This window comes from Hyperoodon ampullatus (assembly GCF_949752795.1).
Source record: "Hyperoodon ampullatus genome assembly, chromosome: 6".
Classification (NCBI taxonomy): domain Eukaryota; kingdom Metazoa; phylum Chordata; class Mammalia; order Artiodactyla; family Ziphiidae; genus Hyperoodon; species Hyperoodon ampullatus.
In genome coordinates, this window is record NC_136919.1 from 43123417 (window position 1) to 43136660 (window position 13244).

The 13244-nt window shown below is 36.8% G+C and overlaps 1 pseudogene across 1 annotated transcript; it reads right to left on the reverse strand.

Moving 5' to 3' along the window:
- Positions 1–9822: 9822 nt before the first annotated feature.
- LOC307055187 (large ribosomal subunit protein eL31-like) lies at positions 9823–10195 on the reverse strand (annotated as a pseudogene). Its single transcript has one exon. The product of its transcript is annotated as a large ribosomal subunit protein eL31-like (transcript).
- Between the last annotated feature and the right edge of the window lie 3049 nt (positions 10196–13244).

Genomic DNA, 13244 nt, shown 5'->3' on the forward strand with positions numbered 1-13244 from the left:
AAGTAAAAACAAAACCTTGATTAATGTAAGCCCCTTATCCAGTTTTCAGACTTGAGTCTGCACAGACTTAGAGATTGAAGAGTAAAGGGGGGTCAGCTGCTCTAGAGGAAGAACCTGCTAGAGTTTGTAGTGTGATGCTTCTTCCGAGACTTCACCGAAGGCACCAGCAGATATTTATCGGGGCAAATGGATTGTGTAAATGAAAATACCCAAGCACTTTGGGGGTTATTGGACACTGGACAAAGCCAACACTGATTCCTGGATACAAACCATGGTCAAAATAGGGCTTAGGGGGAGGTGGAAAATAAGGAGAGCTTCTGTCTTAGTTCTTCTCTGTTGTACACTTGTTGAGACCTCAAACACACTTGGTGGTTATGTCCCCAGTTATATCTGTAATACACATGTCTGTTGTCAGAATTCCTATAATGGCCTTTTGTCCTGGAACAGTGGCTATTACGGTAGAAAGAGCAGAAAGGAAATCCTTACAAGTCTCTCTCACTGCCCAAATAACAAACCAATACACTACCTCTGGAGTAAATTAGAGTTGAAGGCCATCATAAAAACCTAAAAGGTACAGAGATGAAAATCTTATTACATACCCACCTAACTAACTAATTTGGCTTCTGTTGAAGATGGTTTGTTGATTAAGAATAGTCACTTGCAGCTCTGTCCCAGATGGGGTCTCCTAATACAATCAATCAATGCATCTTCTAATTATAGGTATGCAACTATTAATACAGTGCAATCATTTTTTCTCACAGAACACAGCAAACTTTTTCTTAAAGAAAGAGATAGCAAATACTTTAGGCATGTGGTGCCTTACGATATTTATGGCAACCACTCATCTCTGACACTATATTGCAAAAGCCACTGTAAACAGTGCATAAGTGAATGGGTATAGCTGTTTCCAGTAAAGCTTTATTTATAAAAACTGATAGCTAGACCCTGAGCACAGTTTGCCAACCACTACTCTATCTCAATAGCTAAGAAACACCAAAAATAATTTGCTCTAATCAGGATAGGACAGTGGTACATTATTACCAGTGACGCTAGGACAGGGGGTGTTTCAGTAATAGATGCACTGAAACCAGAACAAATCCCCTCCAAGATAAATTTGGCCCTAAGAGTCCATGAGTCTTACACAAATATTTCTACCCCTTTTTCATCATATCCCAAGGGTGAAGAAAGAGACACTACAATACCTCATTTGCTTATTAAGAATCTCAAGCTTCCATCACAAGCTTAAAAATTCCAGTTACTGACTTATCTCACATTATTGGGTGAAAGTTACATTGCATCAATATAATTAAAAGATTCAGTGACTTTCCCAAACAAAAAATTAATCTGATATGAGGTGACTTAGTAAGTTCACACCTAGAAACAAACTTTTAGCAACTCATTCTCCTAAAATTAAAATAATAAAGTTAGCACTTCACACCACATCCAGAATTCTTTTTCTGTGCTTTTCAATAGGGTAAAGATAGATCATAGTCATTCTGATATTTCCTCAGAGGACATCAGATATGCTTTCTTATTAGTAGACCTCAAGACTCAGGTTTGAATGGGGATAAAGTGGAGTTTTTATTTAGCTATGCATTTCTATTGATAAACTTCAGATATGAGAGTTTTGCTCTATAAAGGAATGCCCAGGCTATCACCACCTTCCTAATAACTTTTGCCTGTTGAAATCTGATCTCTCCCCACACAGACGTGCCACGGGCTCTGAATTACTGTGTGGCAATCCTATTAGGCACCGTAAAACTGCTAATGTGCCCCATTTAAACAGGCACAGTGGATTTCAGAGCCGCACAGTGATAGAAAGCAGAGCTGACAGCTGTGCCGTCAGTCATTTTTCTAGGCTGTACCCTGCAGCTGTTTACCATTATCACTTATTTACTGTTTAAAATAGAAGCTTTATAACCATAACTCAAAAGCCAACATAGCCACAAAGGGGAGAAACTGTCCCTTGAGATCTGGGGAAACTTTGTGGTTGGATATATATTTAAGCTTATGTTGAGTACATCTCATTTCTCACTCCGAGTGACACTTAGTCGGACACATTAAAGTGATCAAGCTCACCGCAGAGTGACTAAATGGAAATGTACATCCCATTTTGCCTTCAAACTCTTCTCATGAAACTAAAGTGCTTAAATACCTAAGAGAGATTTCCCGGATTCCAGAACTCAATGGCTATAGCTTAACTGGCTTAGCGTTCAGTCTTGGTCTTTATAACCTAATTCAGTTTGCTGAATGCTGGATCCTTCCACAAGAAGTGTTGTATCAACCCAGTAAATTTTTCTCTTAAGCCAGTTTGTGGCAAAATGCAGCAAGAAAATTATACACAGAGAGAACGAGAGAGAGAGAGAGAGACAGAGTGCTGATAATGACAATAATTAAGGCTTGGTTTATGTATAAGCTGGCTTAGGAAATTTGAGCATTTCAGTCATTGTCATGACTGCTATAAGTCAACATGGGTGAATAGGTGGTAGTGAGATCCATTTTTCTCATTAAAATCTCTCTGCCCTAGTCTAGCATTTTCTGAATATAAACTGGACCTCATATATGAATTGTTTTTGCAGGCTGACTTGTTAATGATGTAAACTGCAACTAGGTTATGGAACCTCAAGTAAAAGATAACTTCCCATTCATTGACCAAGGTAGGGCAAAGGGAAATGTTAATGGAAGAAAAATAGAGAGAAAATCTTCTCTTAATCTGCTCCAGAGCCAAAGAGCTTTGCCTGGTTTCTTTCAATGACAGGACTAGAAATGAAAGTGCACAAAAATTAAGGGAAATTCCATGGCATTATCAGGCAGTCACCCTTGCTCAATCTATGTGAACCATAAGAATAAAATAGGGATTTGGGGGTTTTACATATAAAAGTCAGCTGTTTGTTATCTGAAAAATTATTTGTGAATGGGTCAGACAAGGATTTATGGTATCTATTATCTGTGAAATATAGTTTAAATTACCTTCTGTTTACACTTCAATGAGATATCTGTTTTGTTTTTCTCAATGGATTTAGTTGCCATCAGATGGTTTTCTTTTTTACTCTGAAACTTGAACTTAAAAAAAATTTTAAGATTCTCAAGAAATCTCTTGAAAGTTGAATATTTTTCAAATTAAACCTATGAATATTTTCAGAAAGAGGAAATTTACTTTGAACAAAACTCAAATGAAATAAACATGTATAAATATCCAGAGTTTTAAAACACATTCTCATTTGATGGCAATCTAACATACAGTTAGATAAATATTCAAGCTCTTTTGGGTGGGGTTTTGGGAAGCCATGAAAGAGGGAGGACTAGCGGATGGGAAGTTTTGTGCCTCACTTCCCAGAGCCTTGTCAGCACATTTCCTCTCATACTTCCTATGGTCTCGGGAGTAGAATCATTGGTGGCTAAGGAAAAGAGTATAGTTGCCACCCCTGTACTGAAAACAAACTTAAAAGTGTGGCCAAGGGCAATTAGGACTGTTGAGGGTGAGAGAGAACAGCAAGATGAGAGAGTAGTGGGGCCACAGCAAAAAGGAAGTCTCTGCCCCAAATTCAGCCTTTCTGTGGGCCAGGGCCCTCACACTGTTACCAAGTTCAAGTTCATACTGCTTGCAGCATGAAGGTCAATAAATTGAGAGATGAGTTGTTAGGGGCAAGGAATAGCAACTTTATTCTGAAAGCCAGAAGATGGAGAAGATGGTGGACTAGTGTCCCAAAGAACCATCTTACCTCAGTTCGAATTCAGGCTTCTTTTATACTAAAAAGGGGAAGGGGTGTGGTTGGTTGTTGCAAATTTCTTGGTGTTGGAATCCTTTATACTTGTAGCTTTCCACCTAGGTCAGGTCACGATGTTCCTGTAAACCTCCACCAAGACAATTATTCTTTGTTTTGCAACTTTTTATCTCTATATGAATGGAAAAATCTTATACCTTTAAAGGTCAGAGCCTTGAGAATGGGCTATCCTGTATATTTCAGGCTATAGGCAACATTCTTAACTTGTAGCAAAACAATAAAATGCAAATATTAAAGTAAAATAAACAGACCCATTATGGAGTCAGATTTGTTCTTCCCTACTGCAGCACATCAGATGTGCAGCCTTAGTGCTCCAGTAAGGACTGAAGTGATCACATGGCACATTCAGGACTCATGGATCCCATGGGCATGTGATCTACGACCTCTGTGCACAGAGGGTCAGAACCACTCTTGAGCCCATTTGTCTGCCTCCACACAGAGAGGTTCTTGGTTAGGCTGCAAAAATGGACCCAGGAAAACTTCTCCATCCTTGAGTGCCTTGGAAAGGTGGCAGGACTCTCCCCTTTCACAGGCAAGAAAATTAAGGCCCAGAAAAATGGCACACACCAACCTAGCCAATGGGGATGAAGAGGACTATTTGGGGATTCTGAGTCCTAGCCAGAGATGGCTAGTGGGGACAGGGGCACATGGGGTGGCCCAGAATGTGTGGTGCCCTGGATTGGCTAAGACTCTTTGAATCTGTTTTCCTCTCTGGAAGTGGCTGAAGCTTGTCATTCTAGGAAGCCCAGAGAAAATAGCCTCAGAAAAGGCCTTGGATGAGGTTGGGAAGGTCCAGACCTGGGTCGAATTGCCTGATATTCTATCTCCAGATTCACTTCAGATGCCTCCCTCTCTGCTTCTGAAATGACTTTGACTGCAAATGGCTCTTGTGAGGTGCAAGGAGGTGTGCAGTTCCCTCTAGAACGTGACTGAGGTTTGGGCCATCCCTAATGTTTGTGGGGTCCCAGGCTAGAGTGAAAATGGCAGCCCAGCAGCCTAATACCTGTGTGCTCACAATGGAAACATGAAGCTACAAACTATAAAGTAAAAGACTGAAAATAAAATGAGTCAGGGAAAGATTTGGCTGTGGTCTATCTGTCATTGGTACTGTACTCCTGGGAAAGACATATCCTTCACATCTGCAGTGTGTAGATTAGCATTCCTCCACCCTGACTGCAAATAGGAATTACCTGGGGGCACTTATAAAAATTACTCTTGCCTGGGCACCAATCCAGAACAATTAAATACAAATATTGTGGGTAGAGTTTGTGTAAGACACTTAAAAAAAAAAAAAAGACAGGGGATTCTAAGGTGCAGCCAAGAGTGATAACCTTTGGTCCATGAAAGAAGGTATTTGTTTGTTTTCTCAGAACACTTTTGGATCATAATATGTCAGATTCTATGAAAATTTCATTTCACTGTATCAAAGCTTGATTTGTTCATATGCTTCTCCCTGTAGCTAAATCATTCTGTATTTTAGGGCCACCTTCATACTCTAAAGGCCTTACGATTCTTTTGGAAGAAATACTGCAGGCTGATGCTCTGTTCTTCTAGTTTCACAGAATCTGTGTATACTTTTCTTGCCAAAATTCACTTCATCTACTTAACATCCAGCCTCTCTTAAGTCAATCAATATATTTTTTCCTCTCTAAAGTTTTTTTCTTATTCTGCCCTAAAATGCATTCCTCAATCCTGTCTGGCCAGGCTCCTCCTTGTTAAACTTAATCAATAAAATTAATTCATTTGTTTATTTGTGCATTGAACATATATTTAGAAAGGGTCCCATCTATGTTCACAGTTGTCTCTGAGGGTGATTTCAGATGCTTGATACACATATACATACACTTCATACCTGTCCTTCTAATTGCCTAGGATGTTAGTCTGCCAACTTCTGTAAGCAGAAAAATGGCTGTTACTGTCAGCTCAGAGATGTAGGGGTGGTGTTTTGGCAAAAGAACAAGAGCAGAGAGGTATTACTCTTCTGGATTCTTCTATGTTTTGTGTTAATTGGAAGTAACTTCCTAACTTCCATTCCCCTCTTGCTTTCTAAGAATTGGAGGAACAGTTTATCACAGGTCCATGAAGATTAATAAATAAGGGTCCAAGTGTCTTTGGAATGGCAGCCTTTTGATTCTTCTGAAACCACAAAACTGGTTAATTCAAATAAATCTTTGCTTAATTCAAAGAATTAAGATCAAGGGTGAGTTTGCTCCCCTCCCCATCTCAGCAAAACACCTTGAAATCCCAGTTTGGCTGTGCTCTACCAGATGGGTCTTGGGCTTTCAGTGATTGTATAGCAAAAGCAGGAAGCAGCAGGAGCTTGGAGTGGCTCTGAATATGCCATTACTGGGACCTAAGCTTTGATGATGCACAGTATTCTTGTTGGAAGAAGTGTTTTTATGGTTAAAGGCAATAAATCTCTTCTTCCTTAAGTGGCAGTTTGTTGTCATTACTTCCTTTGATTTTATTAAATTCATAAGAAGAAAAGCAAATCCACATGGTCTAGAGAAGAGAAACTTGGTTAACTGCTCAGACTTAGACTGAGAATCTTGAAAGGTACATAAGAATTAGGAGTTGAATACAACCTCTCCTACCATGAATATAATGTTAGCAACTGTGTACAGAGATGATACAAGAGAGTGAGACATATTTCCCAGTGAGCAACTTCATGTTGAGTGGGTGAAAAAAAGAAAACTGTTAGCAGATCATCTCAGAACATGGGAAGGGAGAAAATGAGGTGCACAGGGTACTTAGAGATCAAAGGGCTGGGCACTTAGTCTGTTGTGTGTCTTGAACGATTAAGTGGATAGGTGAAGTGGTGGCAGTTGGGGGACAGGAAGGGTACCCATTCCTACTGAGTGCTCAATGTTGTTGCTTCTAGGACCTCTCACCTGACAGAGCAAGGCAATATATATGTGTATATATACTTATGTATATACACGTATCTGCAAATATTTTTAATGTAAACATCTATATCTATTCTAAACCAAACATGAGTTCCTAATGATGTCACCAACTCTAATTGACTGATACATGAACCAATCTATTCTTCTTCCCTCGTTTGTCCATAACCTCTCACTCTAACAGGGAGAAACCTGGCTCCCACCGTCTGCCAATTATTTACTTAACTGTCCAATCCATTACACATGTATAGTACTTTCAGGATTGTTAACCCATATCCTCATGAGAAACAACCTTGTCTACTAGAGTACAGTGCTGATGTACAGTTCTTTTGCCTTTTGTGTCTTAAAGACACTACTCTTTTCCAAAGTGACTTAGGTCAGCATTTTCTCCCCATCCCTTTTGGTGAGGTTGTTACATACATTTTTAACACAGATTATTTTGTCACATTTGGTATTCCATCCTGGTATCCTCTGAAAACCTAAATGATTTTTTAAATATTTTCGTATATTAAGACTCACTCTTTACACTATAAAGCTCTATATATTTTAACAAGTTCATAGAGTCATGTATCTGTCATTGCAATATCATATGGAGTAGTTTCACCAGCCTAAAAATTCCCTGTATTTTATGTATTCAGCCCTCTCTTACCCCCCTCCCCTCCAGGAAACCTGGCAACCACTGACCTATTTACTGTCTCTGTAGTTTTGTCTTTTCCAGAATGTCCTAGAAATGGAATCATATAATATATAGCATTTTCAGGCTATTTCCTTTCACTTAGCAATAAGCATTTAAGATTCATCTATGCCTTTGCATAGCTCGATAACTTATTCTTTTTTATTGCTAAATAGTAGTCCGTTACTTGGATGTACTAGCTTGTTTATCCATTCCCTATTGAAGGACATCTTGGTTGTTTCCAATTTTTGTAAAGTATGAATAACGCTGCTACAAACATTCACATGCTGGGTTTTGTGTGGCTATAAATTTTCAAATCAATTAGGTAAATAACTAGGAGTGTGGTTGCCGGAATTCATGGTTAGATTATGTTTATCTTTGAAAGAAACTGCCAAGCTGTTTTCCAAAGTAGCTATTTTGAATTCTTACCAGCAATGAATGTGAGTTCCTGTTGCTCTACATCCTTGCCAGCAATTAATATGTTTTTTTTTTAATTTTAGCCTTTTTAGTAGATGTGTAGTTGTATCTCATTGTTTTAAGTTGCAATTCCTAATTACAAATGATGTTGAACTGTTTTTCACATACTTTATTTACCAGCCGTATATCTTTGGTGAAGTTTCTGTTCCAATCTTTTGCCCTTTTTTAATTGTATTATTTGTTCTCTTGTTGTTGAGATTTAGGAGTTCTTTGATTATTTTGGATATGAGTTCTTATCAGATATGAGTTTGCAAATATTTGTCACAATATGTTTTCAAAGTTTTGTCCTTTCATTATCTAAATAGTGTCTTGCATGGAATGACAGTTTTGAATTTTAATAAAATTTACTTACCACTTTTTTTCTTTCATGGATTGTGCTTTTGATGTTCTATATAAAAATGAGGTCACATATATTTTTCCATCTTCCAGAAGTTTTATGGCTTTGCATTTTACAGTTAGATCTATGATCTAAGTTGAGTAATTTTATTTTGTGAAACATGTGAAGTCTGTCTAATTTTACAGTTTTTACATATGGACATCTAATTTTTGTAGCACCATTTGTTGAGAAGATTTTCTCCAAACAATTGCCTTTGCTCATTTGTCAAAGATCACCTGTCTATATTTATGGCAGCCTGATTCTAGGCTCTCTATTCTGTTGTATTGATCTATGTGTCTTTTATTTTGAGAATAGAATGCTATCTTGATTGCTGTCTCTTATAATAAGACTTGATATCAGGTAGTGTCAGTCCTCCAGTTTTATTGTTCTTTTTCAATATTATGTTGGTTATTCTAGGTCTTTTGCCTTTCCATACAAACTTTAGAACCAGTTTGTCAGTATCTACAAAATAATTTACAGAGATTTGGTTGGGATTATGTTGAATTATAGATAATTTGGTAAGAATTGAATTTTAACAATATTATGTCTTCCAATCCATGAACGTAAGATATATTTCCATTTATTTATATCTTCTTTGATTTCTTTCATCAATACTCTATAGTTATCTGTACATAGAATCTTACAATATTTTGTTAGATTCATGTCTATTTCATTTCTTTGTCCTAGTATAAATGGTATTCTGTTTTTAATTTCAAATTTCTTATTTAATTTTAATAAATTGTGTCTTTCAAGGAATTTGTTCATTTAACTAATTTGTCAAATTTATTGGCATACAGTTGTTCACAATTGTTTTTACTATATTTTAAAATGTCTGTGGAATCTGGAATGATGTACTCTCTTTCTTTCATGAGTGAAATCTGTAATTTGTATTTTCTCTCTTTTTTATTGATAAATCTAGATAGAGCCTTGTATTTTATTAATCTTATCAAGAGACCTATTCTCAGTTTTGTTGATTTTCTATCATTTGTCTATTTCTTATTTCACTGATTTCTACTTTGCTTCTATTTTATTGTTTTGCTCCTTTTGCTTTAATTTCCTCTTCTTTTACTAGGTTCTTAAGATGAAAGTTTAGATCAGTGCTTTTAAATCTTTCTTTTGTCTTTTCTAGGTATTTCCCTTTAAGCATTGCTTTAGCTGCATTCCACAAAATTTTGATGTATTTTGCTTCCATTATCATTCAGTTCAAAATATTTTCTAATTTCCTTTGGAATTTCTTTTTTGATCCATGGGCTATTTAGAACTTTGTTGGTAAGCTTCCAGATGTTTAGGGATTTTCCTGATATCTTTTTGTTATTGACTTGTTGTATGAAAGATCATACTTTTATTTGTTTTATTATTTTTAGAGAATATGCTTTGTATGAATTCAGTTCTTTAAAATGGATTGAGACCTTTCATGGCTCAGCAGCTGATCTATCTCATGTATATTCCATATACACTTGGAAAATATGTGAATTCCACAGTTGTTAGGTGTAGTGTTCTATAAATGTCAATAAGCTTAAAATTGGCTAATAGTGTTGTTCAAGTCTTCTATATATTTATTAATTTTTAACTTTTTGTGGTTCTATAACTTTATTTGACAATCAACAGTTAGTTCTCATCCATGTTAAGTGTCTGTAGATTTTTGAAAGTGGTGACAGGTATATAGGTAACCAAGATATAGAGCTCCTTTGGTGAATCTTCATGTTCATTATGTTTTCTGCACATGGGCATGAGATGGGACATTCCTTAGTCCTTTGGCCCAGACTGCTTTGCTAAGCTTGGTGTCAATGCGTACATCTGGAGTTCTCATCTCCTTCATGGCAAATTTCAGGATTTCTTTGAGTGCGTGAGGGACACGTTGCTTGAAACTGACTCCATGGATGCTCTTGTAAATGTTGATAGTGTATTCTCTGGTCACCACCACATTGATGGCAGACTGGCCCTTCTTCTTCTCTCCACCCTTCTTTGTGGGAGTCATTCTGCCAGGCTCTGGTTGGAAAACAATGTTTAATATATATGTTTTAATCAATTACTGGAAAAGAAATGTTAAAATCTCCAATTTTAATTGGAATTTGTCTTTTTCTCCCTTAACTCTGTCAGTTTTTGCATTATTTTGAAGCTTTGTATTAGATGCATACACATTTAGGATTGTTATGTTTTCTTAATAAATTGTTTATTGCATCATTATGAAATGCCTACCATTATCTCTGGTAATACTCCTTATCATGAATTCTACTTCTTGTGATATTAATGTAGCCCCTACAATTTTCTTCTGATTAGTTGTTTGCATGGTATAATTTTCCCAATCTTTTATTTTTTAAGCTGTGCCTATACTTGAAGGCCATTTCTTGAAAGCAACATATAATGTGTGTTTCCTACTTGTCTAGTTTGAAGATCTTTACCTTTTAATTGTAGTTTTAGTCCACTCACAGTTGAAGTAATTATTGATATGTTTGAATTTAAGACCACCACTGCCTTGTCTGTTCTTTGTTCCTCTTTTCATCATTTCCTTCTTTTTAAATTAACCAAGGATTTGAAAAAGTTATTCCATCTTAACTCGTCCATTCATTTTTAACTATTTTAGTGATTGCCATAGGGATTACAGTATGTGTCCTTATATTATCATAGTCTTCCTTGAATTAATATTATACTTCTTTAAGTATAATATAAAAAACTTATTATAGCATATTTTAAATGATCTCTCCCATTCTTAATACTATTATTGTCTTTCATTTTACCTCTGCATTTTTATAAACCCCACAGTACATTTTTATGTACTTTGAATAGTAAATTGTATTTTTAAAAAAGAAATGAAGGCTTCCCTGATGGCACAGTGGTTAAGAATCTGCCTGCCAATGCAGGGGACACAGATTCAAGCCCTTGTCTGGGAAGACCCCACATGTCGCTGAGCAACTTAACCTGTGTGCCACAACTACTGAGCCTGTGCTCTAGAGCTCGTAAGCCACAAATGCTGAGCCCACGTCCCACACTAATGAAGCCCATGAGCCTAGAGCCCATGCTCTGCAAAAGGAGAAGCCACTGCAATGAAGAGCAGCCCCCGCTCACCGCAACTAGAAGAAAGCCCATGCACAGCAATGAAGACCCAATGCAGCCAAAAATAAATAAATAAAAATAAAAATAAAAAAAGAAATGAGAAAAATACTTTCTGTTTACCTACATATACATACTTCCTGACATGCTTCATTTCTTATTTAGGTTTCTGTTTCTGATATCATCTCCCTTCAGCACAAAGAGTTTTCTCTTATATTTCTTTCTGCTGGGGAAAATTCTCTTGACAATTGTTTTTGTCATTTTTCCCCATTATTTTTAGAGAATATTTTCACTTGATATAGAATTCTAGGTCAACAGACTCTCTTTTTCCCTCTAGCACTTTAAAGATGCCTTGTCATTTTCTTGTGGCTTGTAGTGCTATGGATGAGCTGTCTGCTCTCATTCTTCTCATTGTTCCTCTTTAGAGAACATGTCTTTATCTTCTGGTTGCTTTTAAGATTTTTCTCTCTGTCTTTGGTTTTCAACAAGTTGAATATGATTTGCTTAGAATTTGTTAAGCTTCTTGGGTCTATCTGCTGGTATTTTTCATCAAATTTGGAAAAATATTTAGTCATTATTTCTCCAAAATTATTTTTACTCCCATGTTTCCTCTCATTTTGGATCATCTGTCTTACATATGTTAGACCACTTGATATAGTTTTACCATCACTGGTACTTCTACTTTTTTCTTTTTCTCACCAAATCACGGAGGCTTGGAATACTCTGTACTGGCTGCGAAAGCTTTCACAGTTAGAGTCAGGACCTAAAACACTGGAAAATATAGCACATAGATTTGGAGTCTCATCAAGGTGTAAGTAATCCCAGATGTTTTTATGAGGGTAAGCTATTGTGCAGAAGGATGAAGATGAGCTGAAGCTATTTTAGAGAGGAGGTAGAAAGAGAAAAGGCAGGGAGTAAAGGAAAAGACCCTATGATTAGCAAAGATAAACTTTGAGGATGTCACAAATTGGCTTCCTAGTGTTTATTTTCTGAGTGGTAAAGGAAGGAGTAGAAATATTTGACAAACAATCCTTTATATTGCCCACCCATTTCTGGTGAATAAACTCAAAGAGGCAACTGAGCAAAGTTTGAGAGAGAAAGTGTATTTTCCACCTCCAATGCTCTCGTTTGGCTAACGTAGGATAGAGAAAGTGTTACCAGAAGAACTGATACCCTGACTTATTGTATCAGATGGGGACTTCTCTGGATCTCCCAAGATTCACCCCTCTGTCGCGTCTCCTGCCTGGAGTCTCTTCAAAAATCTGTGGAAGACCTCCAGCAAGTCAGGTAGCAATGACTTTTAAAGTTAAACAACATGTAGTCTATTTATGTTCTCTCATCAGGGTTAAATCAGAGCAATTAATGAAATCAATTGATATGTTTTTAACATCTTTCTTGGAGTATAATTGCTTTACAATGGTGTGTTAGCTTCTGCTTTCTAACAAAGTGAATCAGCTATACATATACATATACATATATCCCCATATCTCCTCCCTCTTGCGTCTGATTATTAATTAAATTAACTAGCTTAAGTTAATTAATTAAAATTAAATTGGAATGTAATTAAAATTTTCTCATTGGAGGGAAATTAAAAAAAACAAAAACAAAAACGTTGAGAAACTTTGCCTTGAGCCTCCTCAGATGACCCATAAGAAGGCTTGTTCGATGATGCTCCACAATTAATTTTAAAGAACTCCCAACCATGTTTTTGTCTTATTTTAAAGTTGTAGATACTTTTTCTTAAACGAAGAGAGCCATAGAGTAGAAATGGCTGTCCAGCACATCTACATAGAGGGCCAGAGGCATCTAGCTTTGGACTCCCTGGAAAGGGTGGGAGCAGAAACATATCTTCTGCAGAATTCAAAGAGCCCAGTATTCAGCTGAGGGATAGTCAGACCTGGGGTAGACCAGAAGCTGGAAGTGAGAGATGCAGTGGCAGCAACCATACTCAGCCTAATGTATGCCAGAGCAGATAGACC